This window comes from Erpetoichthys calabaricus, chromosome 4, assembly GCF_900747795.2.
Source record: "Erpetoichthys calabaricus chromosome 4, fErpCal1.3, whole genome shotgun sequence".
Taxonomy (NCBI): domain Eukaryota; kingdom Metazoa; phylum Chordata; class Cladistia; order Polypteriformes; family Polypteridae; genus Erpetoichthys; species Erpetoichthys calabaricus.
In genome coordinates this window covers 135,765,094-135,788,768 of record NC_041397.2, presented here as the reverse complement: position 1 = coordinate 135,788,768, position 23,675 = coordinate 135,765,094, and the positions used below count along the sequence as shown (strand labels likewise).

General features: G+C 36.2%; 1 protein-coding gene across 3 annotated transcripts in view; it reads right to left on the bottom strand.

The window, feature by feature from the left end:
• Nucleotides 1–23,675, bottom strand: part of cdkl5 (cyclin-dependent kinase-like 5) — a 520,592-nt gene that overhangs the window by 401,230 nt on the left and 95,687 nt on the right. For 2 of the 3 annotated variants that reach the window (XM_028799820.2, XM_028799821.2), the window contains exon 2: nucleotides 6,154–6,228. The exons of the other annotated variant lie outside the window; for it this stretch is intronic. The gene's annotated coding sequence lies outside the window, so the exon portion shown is untranslated. The remainder of the gene's footprint in view (nucleotides 1–6,153; nucleotides 6,229–23,675) is intronic. 3 annotated transcript variants of the gene reach the window in all.

Genomic DNA, 23,675 nt, shown 5'->3' with positions numbered 1-23,675 from the left:
TAAAGATCACGTGGACAAACCAGAAGGCTATTGGAAGAATGTTTTGTGGACGGATGAGACCAAAATAGAACTTTTTGGTTTAAATGAAAAACGTTATGTTTCAAGAAAGGAAAACACTGCATTCCAGCATAAGAACCTTATCCCATCTGTGAAACATGGTGGTGGTAGTATCATGGTTTGGGCCTGTTTTACTGCATCTGGGCCAGGACGGCTTGCCTTCATTGATGGAACAATGAATTCTGAATTATATCAGAGAATTCTAAAGGAAAATGTCAGGACATCTGTCCATGAACTGAATCTCAAGAGAAGGTGGGTCATGCAGCAAGACAACGACCCTAAGCACACAAGTCGATCTACCAAAGAATGGTTAAAGAAGAATAAAGTTAAAGTTTTGGAATGGCCAAGTCAAAGTCCTGACCTTAATCCAATCAAAATGTTGTGGAAGGACCTGAAGCGAGCAGTTAATGTGAGGAAACCCACCAACATCCCAGAGTTAAAGCTGTTCTGTACAGAGGAATGGGCTAAAATTCCTCCAAGCCGGTGTGCAGGACTGACCAACAGTTACCGGAAACGTTTAGTTGCAGTTATTGCTACAAAGGGGAGTCACACCAGATACTGAAAGCAAAGGTTCACATACTTTTGCCACTCATAAATATGTAATATTCAATCCTTTTCATTAATAAATAAATGACCAAGTATAATATTTTTGTCTCATTTGTGTAACTGGTTTCTCTTTATCTACTTTTAGGACTTGAGTGAAAATCTGATGATGTTTTAGGTCATACTGTATTTATGCAGAAATATTGAAAATTTTATTCTATTCTAGGGTTCACAAACTTTCAAGCACAACTGTAAATGTCAGATTCCCCCACACAATAGGATAGTAGTGTCCCTCCAGACTGGTCTCTGTTAGGACTCTCATAGGGTTGCATGGGAATTGGAGTTTAGAAGAGCAGCCCTGTTGGCGTAATTGGGTGCCGGAAGAGGGTGCTGTCGAGGGAAGACTGCCTTGGTTTCCGTGTTTTGTACTTGTGTATTTGGGCTGTGTTCATTAGGAAATGTGTTGATGACAAATAAAATCTTCTATTTGAATTTGGGACTGTGTTTGGTAATAGTGTGTCTGTGGTTTGGGGCTCAGTGGCTCCCCCTAGTGGTTACACTATATAATAAATGTGTAATTCAGTGCAAGATATACAATTAAAAAACATTTAAAGGCTTTTCTATGACAAATATTTTGATCAGTACATACTCCTTTTCAATGTTTTCAGCATGCAGTGCTGTGCAGATGGCATCCTCACCCACACCTCATTCCCTCGGAGCTCACACTTTCAAATAGCATTTCTAATAAATGCATGTGTTTACTAATTAAAAGAAATCTGAAAAAATTAATTAAAAAAATAAAATTTTGTCACCAGCTTACAATGACCTAAACAAAACTCAACTTATTTATTTATGACTCCTAAACATACTTAATTCAACATCAATCATGGATGAACAATGATACCATTTTCAGCTTTCCATTAGAAAAAGTGAGAAAAATTTGTTTTGTTTTCTGCAGTTGCATGGTACCAAGTTTTAAAAATAACTGCACAAAGGGCCAATTTCTGGTTCTAAAAAGAAGGTGGCTGATGAGTAGGAACTATTTACATTTGCATACCTTTCAATAAGTATCAAAGCAAACCTTTACCAAACAATTAATCAATTTTTGTTTTATAAAGCACCATTGATTAAATTTTTGTTCTTAAGAAAAAGGATACATTTCAAAATTAACAGTAAATATAGGTACAATAGATTTCATTTACATGTTTCAATTACAGGCAAATGTGTACATACAGTAAGTAAGAACAACGTAATAGTGGGATGGAGTAAATGAAAACCCCAATAGGACAGAATGATAGAATCAGAATCAGTATGTTATTACAGACAAATGAAACAAGAATACAATTACAGTCAAGATGACTGAAGTGAAAGTGAGAAAATGTGAGTCTTTAAGAAAAATATGAAATAATCCATTGATGGCACTTCACAAACAGATATACTGTAGGAGGAGAGTTCCCAAGAGTAGGAACCACAAAGCTGAAAGGCTGCTCACCAAAAATGGTAAACACACTCTTTGGAATTATGTAACAGCTTGTCAGTGGATTTCTGCTATCTGACAGGTACAAATGACAAAGTAACAATGATTGGTGCATTATTAGCTTTGTTAATAAAGCTAATAAATAAAGAGAAAACAGAAATTTTAGTGATTGGCAATAATGGATATAATGAGGTTATTAGAAATAAACTAGATGCATTAGGATTAAAAGTCAAGACGGAGGTAAAGAATTTAGGGGTAACTATTGACTCTGACCTGAATTTTAAATCACATATTAATCAGATTACTAGGACAGCATTTTTCCACTTAAGAAATATAGCAAAAGTTAGACCCTTTATAACATTGCAAGATGCTGAGACATTAATCCACGCTTTTGTTTTCAGTCGACTAGATTACTGTAACGCTCTCCTCTCAGGACTACCCAAAAAAGACATTGATCGATTGCAACTAGTGCAGAATGTGGCTGCTAGAATCTTAACTAGGAAAAGAAAATCCGAGCACATCTCTCCAGTTTTGATGTCACTAGATTGGTTACTTGTGTCATTCAGAATTGACTTTAAAATCCTGCTTATAGTTTACAAAGCCTTAAATAATCTCGCTCCATCTTACTGTATATACCGGAATGTCTTACACTTTACACTCCAAATCATAACCTTAGATCCTCAAATGAGTGTCTACTTAGAATTCCAAGAGCTAAACTTAAAAGAAGTGGTGAGGCGGCCTTCTGCTGTTATGCACCTAAAATCTGGAATAGCTTGCCAATAGGAATTCGCTAGGCTAATATAGTGGAGCACTTTAAAAAAACTGCTGAAAACACATTACTTTAACATGACTTTCTCATAACTTCATCTTAGTTTAATCCTGATACTCTGTATATTCAATTAATTATCATTATTATTCATGGTGGCTCCAAAATCCGTACTAACCCCTACTTTCTCTTCTGTTCTTTTTCCGGTTTTCTGTGGTGGCAATCTGCGCCACCACCACCTAATCAAAGCACCGTGGTGTCCTTAAATTGATTGATTAAAGGCCAGAAGTCCACATGGCCATCATCATCAAATTCTTCCATAAGAACTCTGAATACAATGAGGATTGATTGAGGTCATTTATGTTAGGTAGAATGCCTAGAGGGGGCTGGGTGGTCTCGTGGCCTGAAACCCCTGCAGAGTTTTTTTTTTTTTTTTTTTTCTGTCCTCCCTGGCCACTGGACCTTACTTTTATTCTATGTTAATTAGTGTTCCCTTATTTTAATTCTTATTTGTTGTGTCTTTTTTCTCTTTCTTCATCATGTAAAGCACTTTGAGCTGCATTATTTGTATGAAAATGTGCTATATAAATAAATGTTGTTGTTGTTAATCAGTTGGAAGGTTTTGAACTTAATCTGATACACTCTAGACAAAACAGCATTATAGGGGAATTAATGTCCAATCCATTCATCAATTCATTTAACTACTAAACACAGAGTTTTGTTGTGGCTCAATGCAAATTTCAGCTTTACACCACACACAAAATAGTACCATTAATTTTATTATTATTTTTCCTTCGTAAAGTGTACTTTAGTCAATACAAAAAGAATAAAAACTGAAAACAAAATATGCTCTGGCTCACACTGAGGTTAGAACATTTAGTCACTTCTGTTTCTTCTACTACATTATTTGTAATTTCTGAAAAGAAATAGTGGGATAGTGGACCTCAAAGACTTTGAGGACAATATTAAATAAAGCCTTCAATTCACTTTTGTGGCCCCCACCTGCACTTCCCTAAATGTAGACCAATTTCTTCTGTATAAATTGGGTGATGTTTGTCATCTAAAGAGGCTGGAATCATTAAATCATTACATTTGTATGGATTAGCGATTTGCATACAACCAATTCAATGTCATCTCAGGACTGGAAAGTTTGCACCAAATGATAGCATTCAAACCATGAACAGTTCTGGTGGCGTCTCCACATGAAGTAAGAGTGCAGCTCGGCTGAATGAATGCACATGATTATGACTCTCCACTGTTAGATGGATGCACGTTATTACTGCCATAATGTGAACTTGTCTATACGTTTCTGGTATGTTTTGTCACCATCCTGGGTTTTGAAATACCCAGATTCTAAATCTCAGGATATGTTTTTGATTCAAAATGTATTTAAAGCAGTTTACTTATTTGTATGTTTTTTCTGACACTGTTTTGTTTTTTTTTATAGATACTGCCAATTTATGGATTTATTGCCAAGATGCAACGACTCATTGTTAAAGAGGTGTGATTTTTGAAGGCCGAAACTTGTGACTCACTGGTTCACCCGTTTATTGGTTGGCATAATTCACTTCCTGGTTTTTGAAGTTATGGATATATGGATAAAAACATCCTGGTACAAGAACTTTATCCTTGACCTTTGACTTTAATTTAGGATTTTTAATTGGCCTTGATGGTAGTATGTTTTGACTTTCTGGATTCGACCCTTGCTTGTTTATATTGACTACATTTCATCTTTCTGGTCCATTTACCTTTTTCACTCACAAAAATTGTAACAGGTTATGGCACAGTGAGTCCTGTTTTATTTTTAGCTCATTTTGCCTCTCTACCAATAGCATTTATGCACCAGCAGTCTTTTGTAATGAACAAAAGAGCTTTATGGTGAGGTCAGTATCTCTGTACCAGCACGAGCTAAACACAGAACAGATCAATGTATTGTGGTCTGCTCATGCTTTGCAAGAGAGGGTGGTTGTTTTGAAATAGCTCACAAAAAAGGAGGACACATCTTCAGTCAACTATTGAATATTTCTCAAAATGTAAAATATGAAATAGCAGAATGAAGAAAGCAAGCAAAATATAGCAGAAGACTAAACGATGGAAGACACTACAGACAAAAAGTTTCATAATTTCTTGTCAAAAATTGTGCACAATTCTTTCAAACTATTAGTTTTGTTGTTGCTTATTGAGAACTCAGTCGCATGATGGATTTTATCCTTTTCTGCTTTAACATGTAGAGCAGTGGTTCTCCAACTTACAATGACTTCATATGGCTGCTCATTTTTGTTCCAGCCACCGTTGTGTTCAGAATTGGACTCCAAGCCTAACTGAGTAATTTATTACTCCCTAGAGTCAGTGTTTTAGGGTCAATGTACTAACTGAAAAACCAAGTTTAGTAAATTTTTATTAGTGTACCAATCACTTATGTGTGTTACTTAACGATGATTTACTGTTTGTTTTGTTCAGTATGGTTTTTAATATTTTCATCATGCTTTTTTTTTTATTTGTGCTTTTCCAGGTGTTCTGGTTATTTACTCCATTATTTACCAAAGAGCACATTAGTGGCTCTGACAAAGAAGTGGTTGCAGCCTTTCAGCAATTAGTGTCATTTGCTCAAGTGTCTGTAAAACAAATCACCTGACTGAGTTTGATAACCACTGATACAGATTATAAAACCATGTGATTTTTTTTTATTTTCAGTGATCTAATACCTGCTCTTGCCTTGAAGCTATAATAATTGTCATACAATAATATATCAAAAATATTTCCCATTAAAGAACATTAAGCTATATAACTTGAGTAATATTATTTTAATTTTAGCATATTTGATGTTGTCAGATAAGGGCATTTACCACAGTGAGCACCTAGAAATTTTAACATCTGAAAAAAAATCTGAGTTACTTTGAGCAATATTGTCTCACATTGATTTTCCACTACAAAAGTTTAGAGTTCATCCATAATAGAAAAGCCTATCCATGAACAGATTAGTGCTGTTAAAGTCAAAAACACCTACACACAGGCTGAAGTTTGTGCTAAAATGTCAGACAACATCCAAGCCAGGTGATTGTGGACATGATTTTATTGTGAGCATTTATCTCTCATGATTCAAAACCTGTGAACAATCTAAAGATTTCATATTATGTTGTTTCTATTACAGAATACAAAAGGAGTAGAAACAGGTGGTAATAAAGCAAGACATACTGTATATGTTCTAAAATCTGGCTTATATAATACATCTAATAATAAACCTTACTAACAGACACTCTGTCTGACTTCAGCAGACAACTGCAGTACATAAGGGTAGAGTACTACTTACTCAGTATCCAGTATATTCAGCCCTAGCCTTTACTGTATCTGTCACACATGATAACAGAGTCCATGTTGAGGCATGCTGTTAAACAAAAAAAAAAATACCATGAAACAATAATTGATTATAAAAGCAAACTAGAAATAACATAAATTAGATTTTATTAAAAGCACAAAATATGGCATATTCGCTGTAAAAGGTAGTTTACTAACAATCATGACTGACTCGGCAATAACATCAGAGAAACTACTTGGAAAGAAATCCTCTTAACTCAGTCAAGGGAATTGCTAATACAGATCCCAAATATTAAGGAAACCAAAAAGCTTTAAGCATCTTGGTCTGTTTGACATCTGCTGAGAGTATGCAATATTATATAGGATTACAAATGGGATCATTTGCAAACTGAATCTTAACTTTGAACTTTACTGGCATTAATAAAAAAGCTTTATGTTTCATCCTGGTAAGAGTTCTTGGTTTTTTCCAACTCCTCGGAAAAGAATACACTATTGGTAATTTCCTTTCATAATGATAACAGATACGACTTTAGAGATAAACAAGTCTCTGAGAAAACTGCAAATCCATATGTACCACCGCACTGTAATAGTTGTAATTTTTTAATTTTGTTTAACAAAAAATAATTTAAATAGCAATATGAATAAATGATGAGCAAGGTTAGAAACATTTAAGCATGAAATATGGTAAATCTAAAATTATCTTTACCAATTCCTCCATCCGATAAATAGGAGCTCGTCCCAATGTTATGATTAAGTCACAATAATTTCCATGACTTTGCAACCTAAGTGTGACGTACTAAAGTTACAAAATTTAAATAAAAATAATTAAATCAAGAAATTTAATATCTAATGAATTTAAAACTAGAAAATAGTTAAACTAATACAAAAACATTGCAATAAATGTAATAATTCATATTATATTTTGTAGAAATTGAATACAGAAATTATCTATTATTTCAGGCAAGTAGTGAGTAGTTGCAAAGGGTCCTCCTAGGGTTGTGACCTTGCCATGGTGTGGGAATGTGTGTGTGTCTCACAAGTTTAAAACTATGCTGCCTGAAGTAATGTGCTCCTGATAGGGGTAACCACAGCAAATTGTTCTACAGAGAGGATCCAGAAAAAGAAAAATTAATTAATGACCCTAATGATAACCTTGACCAAATCATGAAAAGCCACTGAAGAAAGATGGAGAAAGGACACCAAGGCCCATGACTGGAGGCAGATCTGGAAGTTGTGTTTATTGGTGAGCCCCTGGTGGCAGTTTAATCCACTGTGACAGATAGGGTGCGTACTGATACCAGATAAAAGTCCAAGAATGAATTTATTATAATAATAAAGTGCACAAAGCACCCTCCACTCCACAATACTCCAATAAACAATCCACAATCAATAAATCAATACAACAATCCTCCACTCCCAGCAGCTCAGTCACCCTTCCTCCCAACTCGGCTCACTGCTGGGATTTCCCGTAGTCCTTTTAAAGACCTTGACCCGGAAGTGTTTCTGTCTCTCAGTCCATGTGACTTTATAACACTTCTAGGTCAGATAAAAACTCCTTTTCTTCAGCCCGGAAGTACGTCATCTCCTCTGTCCCTGTGACTAGGACGTACTTCCGGGTTATAGTGAAAACGCAAGTCCTTGAGCCTCCCTGCAGCATCCCCTGGTGGCCCCCACGGTATCCAGCAGGGCTGAGATGAAAGATTCCAAGTTCCATGATGCCCTGCTGGAATTTGGGGCCCCTCCACGTTGCAAAGATGGCTCCATCTGGCGGCTTGGGGGTATTGGCCGGGATAAACTGCTGGCCATATATCACACCATGTAACCTGTCCGGGCTGAGATGTAGGCTCACCACCCACAAGGTAAAAGATCAGTCAGGTCCATAGACAGCCGGGTGCAGCAGGCAAGAATGCAACAGATTCTGATTCACTAGAGCTCAGATTGACCATTATAATGAGATTATAAAATCCCTGTGTTTCTTTTCTAGTAGAAGTAGTACTGTATCATGCACAAAGTACAATGAAATTCTTACTTTTATGTCTAACCAACATGCAATACTTTACAACTCACCAATGCAATGATAGACAAGATGGTGTCAAAATATAGAACTTTACTTTATTTAGCCAGTATTTATCATGACAGGAACCAATACAAGGCAGAAATAAACTCCTAATAAGATGCAAGTTGATAGCATGGCAGCCTGATACTCAGTTTAGAAATGATAGTTAAAATTCTACAACTAATGGTTAGGCAGACAAGACCAATCTCCTTTGTAAGTGGTCATCTACATAAAATAAAAAATCTTCACTAGATAGTGTTTATTAAGTGCAAGGGAATATTGTAATAGAACTGTCATGTATACAGAGTGCAGTAAAGTTCTGATATACTGTATATTGAAGATTTATTTTTTAAACTGTTGTTTAATTTTTTAAATTACTTTATGTTTTCCTACTCTTCCTATACAAAATTATTTGTAAAACACAGAAAATATTGTGAATAGTTAGATAATTTATATACGGGAGGAAAACAGGACAAAATTTACCCCATGTAATACTTATAATACTATCTGTCCGTGTACAATGTTTAATGAGAGATCTTGGATTAAATTTGATGAATGCCTTGAAATTCAGGAATTAAATATTTAGATAGATAGATAGATAGATAGATAGATAGATAGATAGATAGATAGATAGATAGATAGATAGATAGATAGATAGATAGATAGATAGATAGATCGATCGATCGATCTATCTATCTAAATATTTAATTTGAATGATAAGCAAATACTGGTAGACTACCAGGTAAGCCTATTTTAAGGGCTTTTCCAATTTTTAAGAACAGAATCAAAGAAACAGTCTAAAAAAGTGATATTTTAAAAGCACACAATGAGCTGCTCAGGAACATGCCTCAAGTAAAAGAGCTGCTGCCCACACACTTCCTTTTATACTTAAGACTAATCAAAGGCTAAAAGCCAATTGCCATTTGGTCATTATCTAGATAGATGTTTTTCTGGGAAATTTAAAAATGACAGTTCTAAGTTATGATTACTCTGTTCTCCAGGCGATTCAATTGTATCATTAGGTAACAAGTTGTGCAGTAAGAGAATGGGAACATTCTTTTACTTTTTTTACATGTAGGTGGAAAGAGGAAACTGATAAGCTAGTATCAGAGTTAAATCATTTAATAAAAAAACTTCAATCTACTAATTAGTTCAAGACTCTGAAGAACAATAAACATTATGTATTAAAAAATACACTTTGGCTGGATTTTCACTCAAGATAATAGTGAAAGAGAGTTGTCCAAATGTTAGTTTTAAAGAGGAAATCTGTACATATACATGTGGTAAACATGTAAAAAACAAACTGTGTACTAGTAGAAACATAGAATAATCAAACCAATTAGGTATTTTACCTCATGCTGCCCTAGACCTTGAAACTTTCACTACAGTATATAACAGTGCAAATCACAACATTCCAGCTGTTAACTTACACTATCCAAACTACTTTATACTTCATAAAACAGCAACACTGTCATCAAATCTGATAAAATGAATAAAGATTTTCTTAGCTGCACCATAGGCCCAGAGAAACACACATGTTCTGTCTATTTTTGAATATGACTAATACATGCAGTACCTTCATCTTAGAGCTCACTCAAATTTAATTTCTTTATAAACACTTAGGGTAATGATCAGCATTGATAGGCAACAGTAAGCAGTAATGCCCTTTGGTAGCTACAACACCTCTGAAGGTTTCAGATAAAAAGCAAATCAGTAAAACAATTACCTTTCTATACTTCAAATTCTTTCTATCAAAACAGACTTACTGTTAAGAGGTAACAAAGAACATTTTTCAAAGTGTGTCCCTTAGCATTCAAGGAATTTTTCAAATGACCTCAAATGAAAAAAGAGTTGGGGGAATACATCAGGAATTGATATGAAATAGATTACACTGCAAAACAGAAAGCCCATAAAAACTATTAAAATTTACGAACCTTTACGGAAAACTAGCTTTCATTTTTGGGCTGGTTATTTTAAAAGTCCAAATCTGCAAGGATTTGATCACAAAACTACTGAAGAAAGTACGTCTGAGGTGCTTTTTCATGTCAGTCTAAGTGCAAACTAGGCCAGTTTTAACATCCTATTATGCAATGCTTATACTGTACGTTTGCCTGAAGCAACTACTAGAAAATGGGTACATTTAGATTAAAGCATTGTCATTTTAACATTTCCCTTAGAGACACAAAAAATATTTAGATATTCAGCTCACTGGTTTTCTGTGTCTCACTTGGGCTAGAAAAGGAAGTAAAGGTATTTGTCAGTTTTGATTTGGGATTACACAGTGATTTCAAGGTGCATTTGATGAGATTGGAAAACCATGCTTAAAAGCTTCTGTTCAGTAACTGTGAGATATAGAGCTGCATGCAAGAAGTCTAATGTTACTTGGGCTCTCTTCACTTAAAATGTCTCCTCCTCAGTTTTGGAGCTGTAGTTACACCTGCCTTTGAATACATTATCACTCAAAGCCAGCAATACACTTCCACTGCCTGTTTCGTTACCATAACCTTTTCCTGCTCTCACATTGCTTCCCCCAGCTTTTCTCTAATTCATTTCTCTTTTGCACGGCATTACCAATGCTGAGACTGGCAAACTGTTAAAACTACCATACATTATCTTGCTCAACTGGAGAAAGTCAGTGGGTAACTGATGTCCTATACTATCTGAAATTGGAAAAAATCACATTCTGTTCAAAACTTTTTTTAAATATGGCAGACTCTAATCAATAACACTTTAGAATAATCTTAAATCTCGGGGAAAAGAACACTCTTCCTTCCTTGCTGCTTCAAAGAGTTGCTTTGTTGGCTGGCACTCCTCTCTTTCTTTTGGGTGGGGGTTGAATTTTGGTTTGTTAAGTTAGACTTGATTGTCATTTGCATTTAATTAAAATTAATAAAACAAAAATCACTACCTCCTTTCAAAACACATTTGTTGCAGTGACCTGTTTTTTTCAGACTGAATAGCAATTTATATATAAAAAAAAATAAAATAAAATTAGTATAAAAGCAGGGTATTTCATTCAACAATGTCTGTTTGTGGCTCTTCACTAATTTAATTATATATATAGTGCTTATTAAATTCTTAGTGAAATTCATCAGTTATAGGCTAGAACATTGGTGGGGGGGGGGGGGGAATATTGATAGATGTAGTATTGCAATGTATTTCATCACAATATGTCATCAATACACAATTACTGCCATCAGAACCAAAGTAACTAGATATTTTTGCTCCATCTATGGTGACACATAAGCAGTACATGGTTTCTGTACTCTCACAGATGGTGTACTGATAAAGTTAGCAATGCTGTAGAATAAATGTCAAATGAAAACACTTGTCAAATTCCACTGCAGTGTTCACACGTGTCTTGCTGAGACTTTGCTCGCCTGATCATGGTTAGCCAACGTGTGCCTCTGACCAACACTGTATTGAAGCTCAGCGAAAAAAAGAAAAAAGGTTAAAAATTTTAAAAGAAAAGGCAAAAGCCTCAAAAAAGGCCTCTGCTCTGCAGAATTAATTAGCATGGAATTTCAGCAAATTTTTTAAAAATGGTTTTGCTTGCATACTAAATTTAAACAACTGCAAAAACAACACAATATTTTGAGCATTGATGGACTCTCAGAATTTTAAACACATATTCATATACCTTGCATTGATTTATTTTAAATTTAAAATGTTTTATTCTCACTAGAAATCTCAGAAAAGGCAGGTTAGACAATATATTGTACAAAGATGTATGTTTTGTACTACAATTTATTCCAGTTTTGCTGGGCAGACTGCCAAGATACCTGAAATCAATTTCCACAAATGAAAAAGAAACTTAACTATGAGCATTAAAGGATAAGTTTGGTATTATTCAATTCAGATTTATTTCTTCACAAACATGGTAAATTAACATTTGCCTTGTGAAACTGTGTTCCAAAGTTAAGCGTTTTCTGTAAATTAAAAAATATATCTTACCAACACTGGCACGTTACAATAGAGGAAAATGGGTCATGGAGCAAAATAGAAAACCTTTAAAATTTACCGATGAAGCAGCAAAAGTTTTGATATAAGACAATATATATATATATATATATATATATCCATCCATCCATCCATCCATTGTCTCCCGCTTATCCGAGGTCGGGTCGCGGGGGCAGCAGCTTGAGCAGAGATGCCCAGACTTCCCTCTCCCCGGCCACTTCTTCTAGCTCTTCCGGGAGAATCCCAAGGCGTTCCATATATATATATATATATATATATATATATATATATATATATATATATATATATATATTGTAAAGGACAGCCGGGTCCCATGCCCGACAGGGACGCCCCTGCTGCATCTGTTCCGGGGGAGCAGCCATGGTCACCTCAATACCTCCCCCGGGATGCGTGGTGGCAGCCTCCCTGGCAGCCAATGATTCCCCAACCCGGCGCATGGTTCCATGGGAGATGGAGTCCTCCACAGCCTGGTTGGGGGCTCGGATGGCCGCCAGGGAGAGCTGCATGGAGTCAGCAGCCTGGCTGGTCATATCTTCAGCCCCACCCGGAAGGGCAATTAGGACCAGGTGGCCAAGCACCTGGAACGCTTCTGGGTGGGGTATAAAAAGGGCCAGCCACCATCACTCGAGAGAGCCAGAGTCGCGAGGAGGAGGACTAAGCCTGAGGAGGAGTGGTGGTAAAGAAAGGAAGAGAAGAAGTGTGGTTTGTGTGCTACTGAAGTGCTTGTGGGACTGTGTTGGGCCTGTGGGACACAGGGAAGGCGTGCTCCACGGCTGAAGAGAAAGAAGAGAGTGTTTATTGAAGTACGTGCCTCTGTCTGAGTCTGTGCCGGGTCGGGCGCTATATAGCGCCGTTCACAATATATATATATATATATATATATATATATATATATATATATATATATATATATATAATATTGTCAGAAAAACGACCAAAAGACATCGAGAAGGTTTGGGGCAGCCACCCATTTAATCGATTATGGCTGCAAAAGTTATCAAAAAACAGAGACATGCTCATTCAACCGAGTCCAAAACAGAACTGATCTCCAGGTAGCAAGATGGCAGCTTTAAAGGCCAGTAGCGGGAGTGATGTCATCCAGACCGGAACCAGAAGTGACGTCAGTGGCTGCCCCAGAGCCGGGTGGGATTTCCCTAGAATGGTCTGTAAAAGATCGAGAGGGAAAATCAGTGCACTCCGCCACCCCCTGGTCTGGCATGGAACTACCTGCATTTAAGCCCTTTAGCTGTCTCCTAAACACACGTGTGTGACAATATATATATATATATATATATATATATATATATATATATGCCTTCCAATTCATGGATGTGAGCACAAAAGAGATCTGGAAATAATAATTTTCAAAAATGATACGTATAAAACCATTTAACAATGTGTGTCTAATTGCAATATGTGGATAAATACTCAACAATTGTCTTGGACTTATTCAGTAAGGTTTTAGTTTTTATTTTCCAGTGGTGCACCATGTCCTATTAGTCTCCATTGTACAGCACCAGTGTGGGCAAGATATTTTTTAGAATTTATAGAAAACAATTTCACATGGTAAATGTATATATGCCATATTTGTCTAGAAGTAACTTTGACTTGAAAACTACCAAACTTATCTTTAAGGTTAAGGGTTTATCATATTAGGTGTAATAGAAAACTTTTTTGACACTAGAGATATGATTTCAAGTTCAGTCAAATAAATCATATTAATAAATTGCAATATACTGCAGAATCAAATTGCAACATGTAAAGCAGGTTATAAAATACATTTGTAATATTTTATATGAATTATAATTGGTAGTTATAAATATAATTAAGCTTTTAAATGATTAACATGGATACTTAGTAAAAACTGAATTCAGTTAATATCAAATTTTTAAAAAGTTCAATTTAAATAAAAACAGTTTTTACTTATTTTCTTTAGCAAACAATATTATTAAATACACTATGTATGACTACTTCTATACCAGCTTATAACTTAACATAAATGAGACCAAAATCTACTGCTACTATATCCCCTACACTACCCACCTAGCTCCTGTTCTACTTCTGACTCTATACAACCTCTCTATACATTATGTTTCTTCACTCACTATTACTTTCCTCAACAGCTATCATCACCTTAACATCTTCTCTTCTCTTTGACTCTTGATAGAGCCACATATAGCTGGCCATGTTCAAACACTAGCTGGGTGAGATATATGCCCACCTGTTCTAATGTCTGTCCCTGAGCCTTCTCTCTGTATTTTGTGTGCCTAATCACTCTTGCCCTACATGTTAGATACAAAAAACTGAATAAATGAGGACAATTAGTTGTTTATTTTTGAGATAAAGGATATGACACATGTGTATACTCTTTCTTGCTCCTGCAGTTATAATGGAGTGGTTTGGACCTACTGTGTAGGAAACATGCAACAATTAGTCTGCACAAGTTTAGTTTTCCTGAGAATAGATAGGAAATTGAATGGTTACAGGGGCAAACAAAAAAATTCACAAATATACATATACGTGTGCTGATAAGGTACATAGACACATATAACAAGAACTATGTATAAGTAAATTAGCAAAGTGTAGGAATGTACTAAGTGCAAAGTGATTAGAATTAAACACACATACATAGGTTACAATTTTACATACTGGATGTTGGTCATTGGCACAGTTTATTGCACATGGCAAAATTATCTGTTAAGTCATCTGTAGATCAGCTCAGTACCATTCAGTGCAAAGGGAACCATAGCTCCTCGGCCAAAGAGCAACTCTTTATGGAGCTTGATGGCTGAGGGTAGAAACAACCTTAAATCATGCTCTTTGCAACAACACAGTTGTCTGTTACTAAAATGTGTTACTTTGTTTGGTCAAGACCTCATACAGTAGATGAGAGTCACTGTCCAGGATAGCAAGCAGCTCCCTAAATTACCTCTTTTCTATCACTTCCTCCAGTGAGTCCAGCCTGACTCCCAAGATTGAACTAGCCTTTTTAATCACTTTATTTAGTGTGGTGAAATCACCTGCAATAATGCTATTTTCCCAGCATACTACCACATAGAAAATTACACTTGCCACTACAGACTGGTAGACAAACATGCAAGAGTAGTCTGCATACACCAAACAACCTTAACCTCCTCAGTAAGTACAGGTGACTCTGTCCTTTTTTGTATATAGCCTCTGTGCTGGTACTTCACTCAAGCCTGACATTCAGAGGCACCCCTAGCTATATGTATGTCCTCACCACCTCCAAATCCTCACCATGGATAAGAACCAGAAGTGCAGTGGGCTTGGCCCTCCTGAAGTCAACTATTATCTCTTTTGTCTTACTAATGTTGAGGTGCAGGTGGTTTCATTTCCACCATTCAACATAGACTGTTATTGTCCTGTACCTATTTTCCTCCCCACCGCTGATGCAGCCAAATATGGCCATGTTACTGGGAAATTTGTGCAGATGATATGACCGAGTATTGTAAATAAAGTCAGATGTGCAGAGGGTAAAGAGAAAGGGAGCCAGTACATTTTCCTGCGAAACAACAGTGCTACTCATGAGCATACAGGATGCACAGTCCTTAAGCCAGACACAGTTGGAACCCTTTGCAGAATCAGTCTAAGTCTGAAGATATGATGCGAAACGACACAAACAAGTAGCTGCCCTGTGCAATCCTTTATTACCAAAGGGTTAACACCATCAGGTCTAGCAGCTTTGTGTTGATAGCACAGGTTTGTCCTAACTGAAGGAATTATCAAGAATTCTAAATGATTCCAATTATTTTCATAAAACTGGGGATTATTAGTAGGCTCCTATGAAATGTGCCTTAAAACTACCCCAAATATCATTCAATTGTAAACAGTTATTTCACCTAATTAAGCATCCAGTCTATCTTCAGCAATAAAACTTTCATTCACAAAATGCAAGAACCTTTAAGAATAAAAGGCTCAAAATAATTTAGAGTTATGAACTATCTTCATACTTCTTTTTTATATTATTTTGGTTTGACTTTTATTTCTCTTTTAGCTCTTATTAATTTGTACCGGTACTTGTTAATACAACATAATAAGAACGTTATATTTTTGAAAAGAATAAGGTAAAATGGCCACAGAGCAGTAGAAAGGCATCAGGCATCAGCCTCCTACAGGAATACACGTAAGCGTAGCTTAGATCATTTAATTATTCAGACAGAAGAAGGCAGCAGAAGAAGCACTCAAGAGTCTCTTGGCCTTTCAGTCAATAGCCAGTTAATATAATATTTCATTCCAATCATTCTAGGGAATACCTGAGCACATTGTGGCCTAGTGGAACCACAACTCTGTATGCATGCATTGACCCAGGCTTGCCCTGAAATGGAGGCCAGAATATGGCTTAAAGTGATGCCTTTAGGCAGGAGACAGATAAAAAAGCTCCCTAGAAGATGCAAATGTGTAAATCAGAGACACAGAGCAAGACAGAAAGTCAAGGGAGGAAAGAAAGTATGATAATTGAGCGCTGACAAACCTCCACAGAGGTTTGGACAAACCTCCACAGAAAGCATCTCCTGTCTCCTATAAATATTATAAATAATAAACAATAAATAATATTTATAATCGCTCTATCATCACCACCCCATTATTTTGCTGCAGTATTATTATTTTTGTCTATTTCTGTGGTCTAACCACATTTCATTTGAGTATCAGGTAATAGCTATGTTATGCAACAGAAGAAAAAGGCAAAGAAAAATATTTTGCACAGGGACCAGGGAAGACAATGAACAGTATATATATACATCAGAATCAAAGTCAAAACAAATACAAAAATACAAAAAAGATATGACACCCTTAAAAATTTTCAAATAACCAGTGAAAAAGAATTTGTTGGTGAAGAGAGCTCTACCATCTTAAATAAATGAGCACTGACATAATCCACTACCCATGTCACATGACAGGCAATAGCATAGCAAACATGAACAATATGTTTGCAGCAATCTATTGTGCCACCAAAACAGTTCTGACCCATCGAGGTATTGACTCCACAAGACCTCTGAAGGTGTCCTTGTCTGGCACCAAGATGTTAGCAGCATTATTTAAGTTCTGTTAGTTGCAAGGTGGAGGATCCATGGATCAGACTTTTTTTCCAGACACATTCTACAAATGGTTGATTAGGTTGAGATGTGGTAAATATGTAGGTCAAGTCTGCACCTTGAACTCTTTGTCATGTTCCCCAAACAGTTTCAGAACAATTTTTGCAATGTGGTTAGGTGCATTACCCTGCTGAAAGAGGCTACTGCCATCAAGGGGTAGCATTGCCATGAAGGGGTATACAAGGTCTGCAACAACCTTTATGGAAAGTGGAACATGCCAAAGTAACATCTACATGAAAGCCAGAACACAAGGTTTCCCAGTAGACCTTGTCCCAAAATATCACACTCCCTTTGCCGCTTAGCCTTCTTCCCATAGTGCATTCTGCTGCCATCTCTACCCCAAGTAAACAACAAACATACACTTGGCCATTCACAAAATCTAAAAAAATATGTGGTTTATCAGACAGGGCTGCCTGCTTCCCCTGGTCCATGGTCCATTTCCAATGCTCACATGCCCATTGTAGGTGCTTTCAGTGGTGGACAGGGGTCAGAACTGGCAGTCGGAATCTTCCGTGGCTACAAAGGTCCAAACGCAGCAAGCTGTGATGCACTGTGCGTTCTACCACCTTTCTTTTATAGCTAGGTTTTTAAGCAAGTTTGGACCAGTTTGGGTTGGTGCTAACCACTTCATACCAGGAACATTCCAGTTGTCTAGCCATCACAATTTGTCTTGTAAAGGCCAAAGACCTCTACACCTGCCCATTTTTCCTGCTTCCAACACATCAACACATCACCTTCATAGATTGACTGTTCACTTGCTGCCTAATATATCCCATTCCTTAGCTGGTGCCATTGTAACAAGACAATCAATGTTATTCACTTTATCTGTCAGTGGTTTTAATGTTGTGCACTGATCCATGCTGAGGTGTCACCCATTGCATGGGTGCACTTGGGTCCCAATCTGGGTGGTTCATCGCGTGGTGGGTGCGGCAACCTCCCAAATCCGTGTATTTCAACCACTACACATAATTACTGGCATTGTAACTAGCTACTGTGACTGTAAGTACTAACTGTAATGATTGTCCCTATTCATCCGACATTTTCAAAGTATTTTGTGTCTAAAAAAATCAGAGATAAAAATTTAAAACTTTATAATCAATTAAAGTAAATGCTAAGCTACAACAATACAATTTTTCAAAGTAATCAATCAATTGCAAAACATCTTTGCAATTTCTTATTACAATTCACAAATTCAATTCTTTTTCCTTACAATTTTTTTGGATAGTTTTTAGTTTTATTTCTTCTGTATATGTTGTCTGCACCTGTTCTAATACTACTTTATATGCCACAGTTTCAAAGAAAGCTGCGTGAATCTGTCAAAAGAAAAAAGAAAGCCGTCTTTCAAGAAAAAACTTGCAAAATGTAATGGGCTACTCCATTGATGCTGTTGTCAACTCCATAGAAAAGATAAAAGCAGGCCTCATCTGCAGTGAAGCACTGCCTGCAAATGAAAGGAAGGTATTTAAGAACATTGAGGAAAAAATTACTTTTTTGCAGAGGGTTAATTAAACTGGAACTTTTATCAGTATTGAGAACTAAAAAAGTATTTGGTCTGCATGAAAGCCTAATAAATAATTTACTGTTAAAATGATACACTAACAATCTCATTGCAGACGACAACTTCAAACAGAAATACAAATGTAGGTCCAAGAACTTTTAACTCATATACAAATACTGTATATTCAAATACCATATTTTTTATTGAAATATCTGAAAGTCAATTATTAGTTTCAGTGAGCTAAGAATCTAAAATCACAAATAAGAGGAGATTATTCAGTCCGTCAAGTTTGACAGTCTTAATCCCTAGGGTTGTCGGTTCAATCTCTAGCTCTGATTCACTGCTTGACCCTGCAACACTCCAATTAGAGAAACATAAAAACAATTTTACTTGGTACCTGTGACTTCCTTAGTTCAATGAAAATAACATCATGCTCCACTGCTGATAAATACATGTAACACACTATTAACACTATATATTTTTGACAACAGTTACATTTGGAATTTTAGCTGCAGATGAGGAAAGAAAGCAGCAGTTGAAGAATATTTTTGCAACATACCCTTTCACTGACTTTGAAAAATTGCTATTTCTCTTGTGCCCTTATTCTTATGGTCTCCACTTTTCACTGACATTCCCCTTGCTGAAATTTAGTTCACAGATTCTGACCGCAGTCTATTTAAGTTTGATAGAACTAGGACAATGCTCTTCAACATGCTCACTCATGCATGCAGACACATGGGGGTTTAATTTTATCATTAGCCTCATTAAGGACTATATTGGAATGATGTACTTTGGTACACAAAGATTACGCAATAGCACCTGCATTTTTATTTCCACAGTTGTCATAAAATGAGTGGTCAAAACATACCATATAGCCTGAAAGCCATACGCTATTAGTAAAGTATAAAAGTGCATCCTTCAGTACTGTTAGCTGACCTGCAGTCTTGTGGAGGCCTGCTCCTTCCTCTGTATTTTTAATGTAAATAAATATTTTTGTTGGATAGACGCCACCTCCACAAATGGTCTTTTCATTTTAAAAGTGTAATGTCTGTGTTAATTACATTTACTAACTAAATCAAAAAGCACATACAGAAGACAACAGTGCTTTTTGATGCAAAGCTGGGAAATATGCCACTTCATACTTATAATTATGTGCTCATGATTGTCACATGATTACAAAATTATATTTTCCAAAAAGAATCACAAATCTGTAATAAGTATGGATTTGGGGATTTTCATTTTATACTTCTGATCATTTTGTGGCAGATTTTTCTCCACAGAATTGCTATTGTAACCAAGTGGGTTTTCAAAGAGGTAAGTGAATACAAACAACTCTTTATAAAAGAAATAAGACATATTTAGCTGCATTTGTACTCCCACTGGCCACGCAGACGGTGTTTACCACATAGGTTATTCAAAACTGTAGCTTATGGCCCAACTAAAACCAGGGCCCTCCTTCAGAAGAAAAACAAAGGCTTTAGGCTATTTCCCTTATTTTTTTAGAAATGAAGGGGGGTTCATGGCAGAATTTCATCGGATTTGTTACAAAATGTGTCAATTATCTGTAATAACCTGTTATTGATGGATTGCTTTTTGTCATACTTCAGGGTCAAATGTGAAATTTGCAGTTTACAGTTCCACTTTGAGGTAAGGAAGTCATTTCATATAAGGAGGACAAACATTTTGTGGTAAGGAAGACAAAATGTTTGGGGTGAGATAGTAGTATTCACTAATTGTGGTGCTACAGAGTGGCAGCTTTCTGTATGTTGATTAGCACACACAATTAAGAACTTCACTGTACTCTGTACATGTGGGAATATTAACCCTATAAATCTATTTTGTTGTTGTGCTATTTGCGTTGTACCAGACAGCAATAGACTATAGTGTTCACTAATGGGAGTGGCCTTGATGCTCATATTATGGAGCATCCAACTGACTTTTTTATTTCTCCAGTCACTGTTGTTGATATCATATGGTTGGTCCAAATGCAACAATAGTGTTTCAGTGCACATTTTACAATGGTCTATAAAAATTTGCATTGGTATGTTAAAAACAATGTTTTGTGCATCAAGTGACGCACAGTGATTTGTATTTCACACCTACTACAAGTCACAGCCTGAAGGTAAGCTACAGACAGGTGGAGAGGAATAGGGCAACACCTGTATACAAGATAAGATATTATGACAGCCTTACAATACCTGGACAATGACACACTCACTCAAGCAATCTAAAACAAATGAAAAGGTCTAGAAATGCACTGTTGATACAGATATAAGCAATGCTTCTCCCCTTCCAGTGATCCTCTTCCCATTCCAACATAGTTAAATGGGTTTTATTCATCAATGTGTCTCTGTGCAGAGCGTATCATGCTGATATGTTACACTACAATATATAAGCACAGAGTTGGAGTGACGGAAGGCTAAATGATATGAAGTTTCCACTGGAGCTGGTCGAACGACAGCTTTAAAACTAAAGCAACACATTCATACAAACCACAGACAAATATTTCTACAACCGTCAACAAACTAGCAAAGCCCTCAGTCTTTCAAGTGGAATGTTGGTTTACAGCATTCCACACTGGCACCAGTCCTACAATAGCCAGCAAAAGAAGAAAAACACTGGATCAGCAGAAACCTCATCTTAAGCAATTAATCTGAGATGTGATTTAGGCTTGACTAATCACATGGTCAACTGGCCACAAAAAATATTTTGTTAAGCCATCACCAAAAACTTACCTTACCTCTTCTGTAGTGATATAATCTGGCAGAATCAGTGAAATCTTATTTAGAAGGCGGAGAACTGAATTTATTTGAGAAGGGTAGATCATTTTTTGCCGAAGATAAGTTTCACACTTGTATTCTTTTATTCTTCATGTCATTACGCCGTTTTTTTTTTTGGGGGGGGGGAGGATACCACTGCACACATACATTGTATAACATAACTACAGTACAGTTATTTTTTTGAAAGCCTTATTTACTATACAATATCATGGCTGCCAGGGAGCAAACTGTAATATATAAATAAAAATAATATATATGACCATATTGCAGTTTTGGTGATAAAAAGATAGATCCTCTTTTATGCAAAAGACTGCAAGAAAACAACTGATTCTGCAGACTAGAAAACATATTATAATTGATGACTTAAAAGTCTACTCTTCCAGTTAAAAATCCTGTTTGCCTAATTATAAGGCATGAATATGGCTAACAATATTTATGAAAAATATCAATTTTGATTCTGCCAAGACAATAGAACTGAGACAGTTTCCTTTGTTTTTTAATCTTTTGACTGGAAAAGTTTCTATCCCTGCTCTATTCGAGTTGAGTGCAGCATTTCATTCCCTTGCTTATAGGCTCCTGCTTCAACTAAAAACGCTTGATTAATGGGTAAGACTGAACTTTAAAAACAGATTTTAACATGTGTAAATTGCTCAGAGAGATTCATACCTCACTGAATGAAATATGATATTCCACAAGGATGTGTTATGGGACCTTTAACATTCTCATTTTAAATATGGTAATGTTGTCAGCTAATATAATGTTAAGCATTTGTACTACTACTAATGATAAACAATTAAATATCTTTTTGGAGTGGAAAGACCATCACTTGAGTAACAATCAAACTTTGTATATCTAATTTTAGTAAAAGAGACCCTGAATCTAAAATTATTTTTATGAACAAAAGATCCATCCATCCATTTTCCATTCCCATTTATCCTGAGCAGGTTCACAGGGGAAGCTGGAGCCTATAAATTAGATGGACTAGACTTTGGAAAGTGAGCTTATTGATGGGAAATAACCAAAGTGTGTGAAGATTTTAAAAATAAGCTAATCTCAGCAAATAGCATTGGCCCTGGAAATAGACCTTTTCATCATGGTGATCTCTCTCTGACACTTAAGCTTCCACATGGGAAAGTTCTTAAAAAGGTGGCTCATACTTGCAAGCTCACAGATGTGTACAATGAAACTGGAGTTTAGGCCCATTATTAGGTCTTTGACTTTGTTTCTATGCATGCCTAACTAATGTTTGACAATTGTACATTATGGGTTGTGTTAAAACATGACTTAGCTACAAATTCTGTACTCCAAATGGCAGATTTCATCACTCATGTAGAGACTGATGGTAACACCTGGAAGAACATGAATGGGAAAAACAACCAGGTATGTGTATGGTTCACTCCAAAGTCCTTCTTCAGATACTAACATTTTTAAACGGCTTTGGCCCCTCTAAGTGCAAATATACTGTAAAATACATCACAATCTCAAGGCACTGGTGTCCTAAACTTTCCCAGACTAAATAAAACCACTGTGAGAGATCATGCCTTTAGCCCAAACCTGTGAAGTGATATGACTGCTTATGTAAGGTCTCAAAATTTAAATCCTGGCTAAATAATCAGTCATATAGTCTAGCATCCCCTGATTAGACTCTTTCTATTAACCATTTGCAAAAAACTTTGGAAAAAAAAGACATTGGAAACCATTATGGATTTTTAGTGGCTACCATTTTTTTCTGTTTCTCTTCTTAGTATACTACTGTGGCACTTGGTGGCACTCCACTACTGCATTCATAAGGTACCAATCCTGCCCATGGGGTGCAGCACCTAACACATTCCCAGGCTTGGAATAAAGAAATGTTATCCTTATTCAGTTTATACTTAGGGTAACATAGAATGCCTAAGAAGGGTAGTGTTGCCAGTTAGCTAAGATAATCAAAACTATGACTCTATATGACTTTGACTGCGACTGGGTCTGTTTTTTCTGACTGAAGACATTTCCACATAGGTTTTATTTCTCTAAAACTGCTGCTTACAGGAGTTTGTGTGTTCCTCTGCAGCTGCCCAAACTCTCAACACAATAGGCTCAGACACA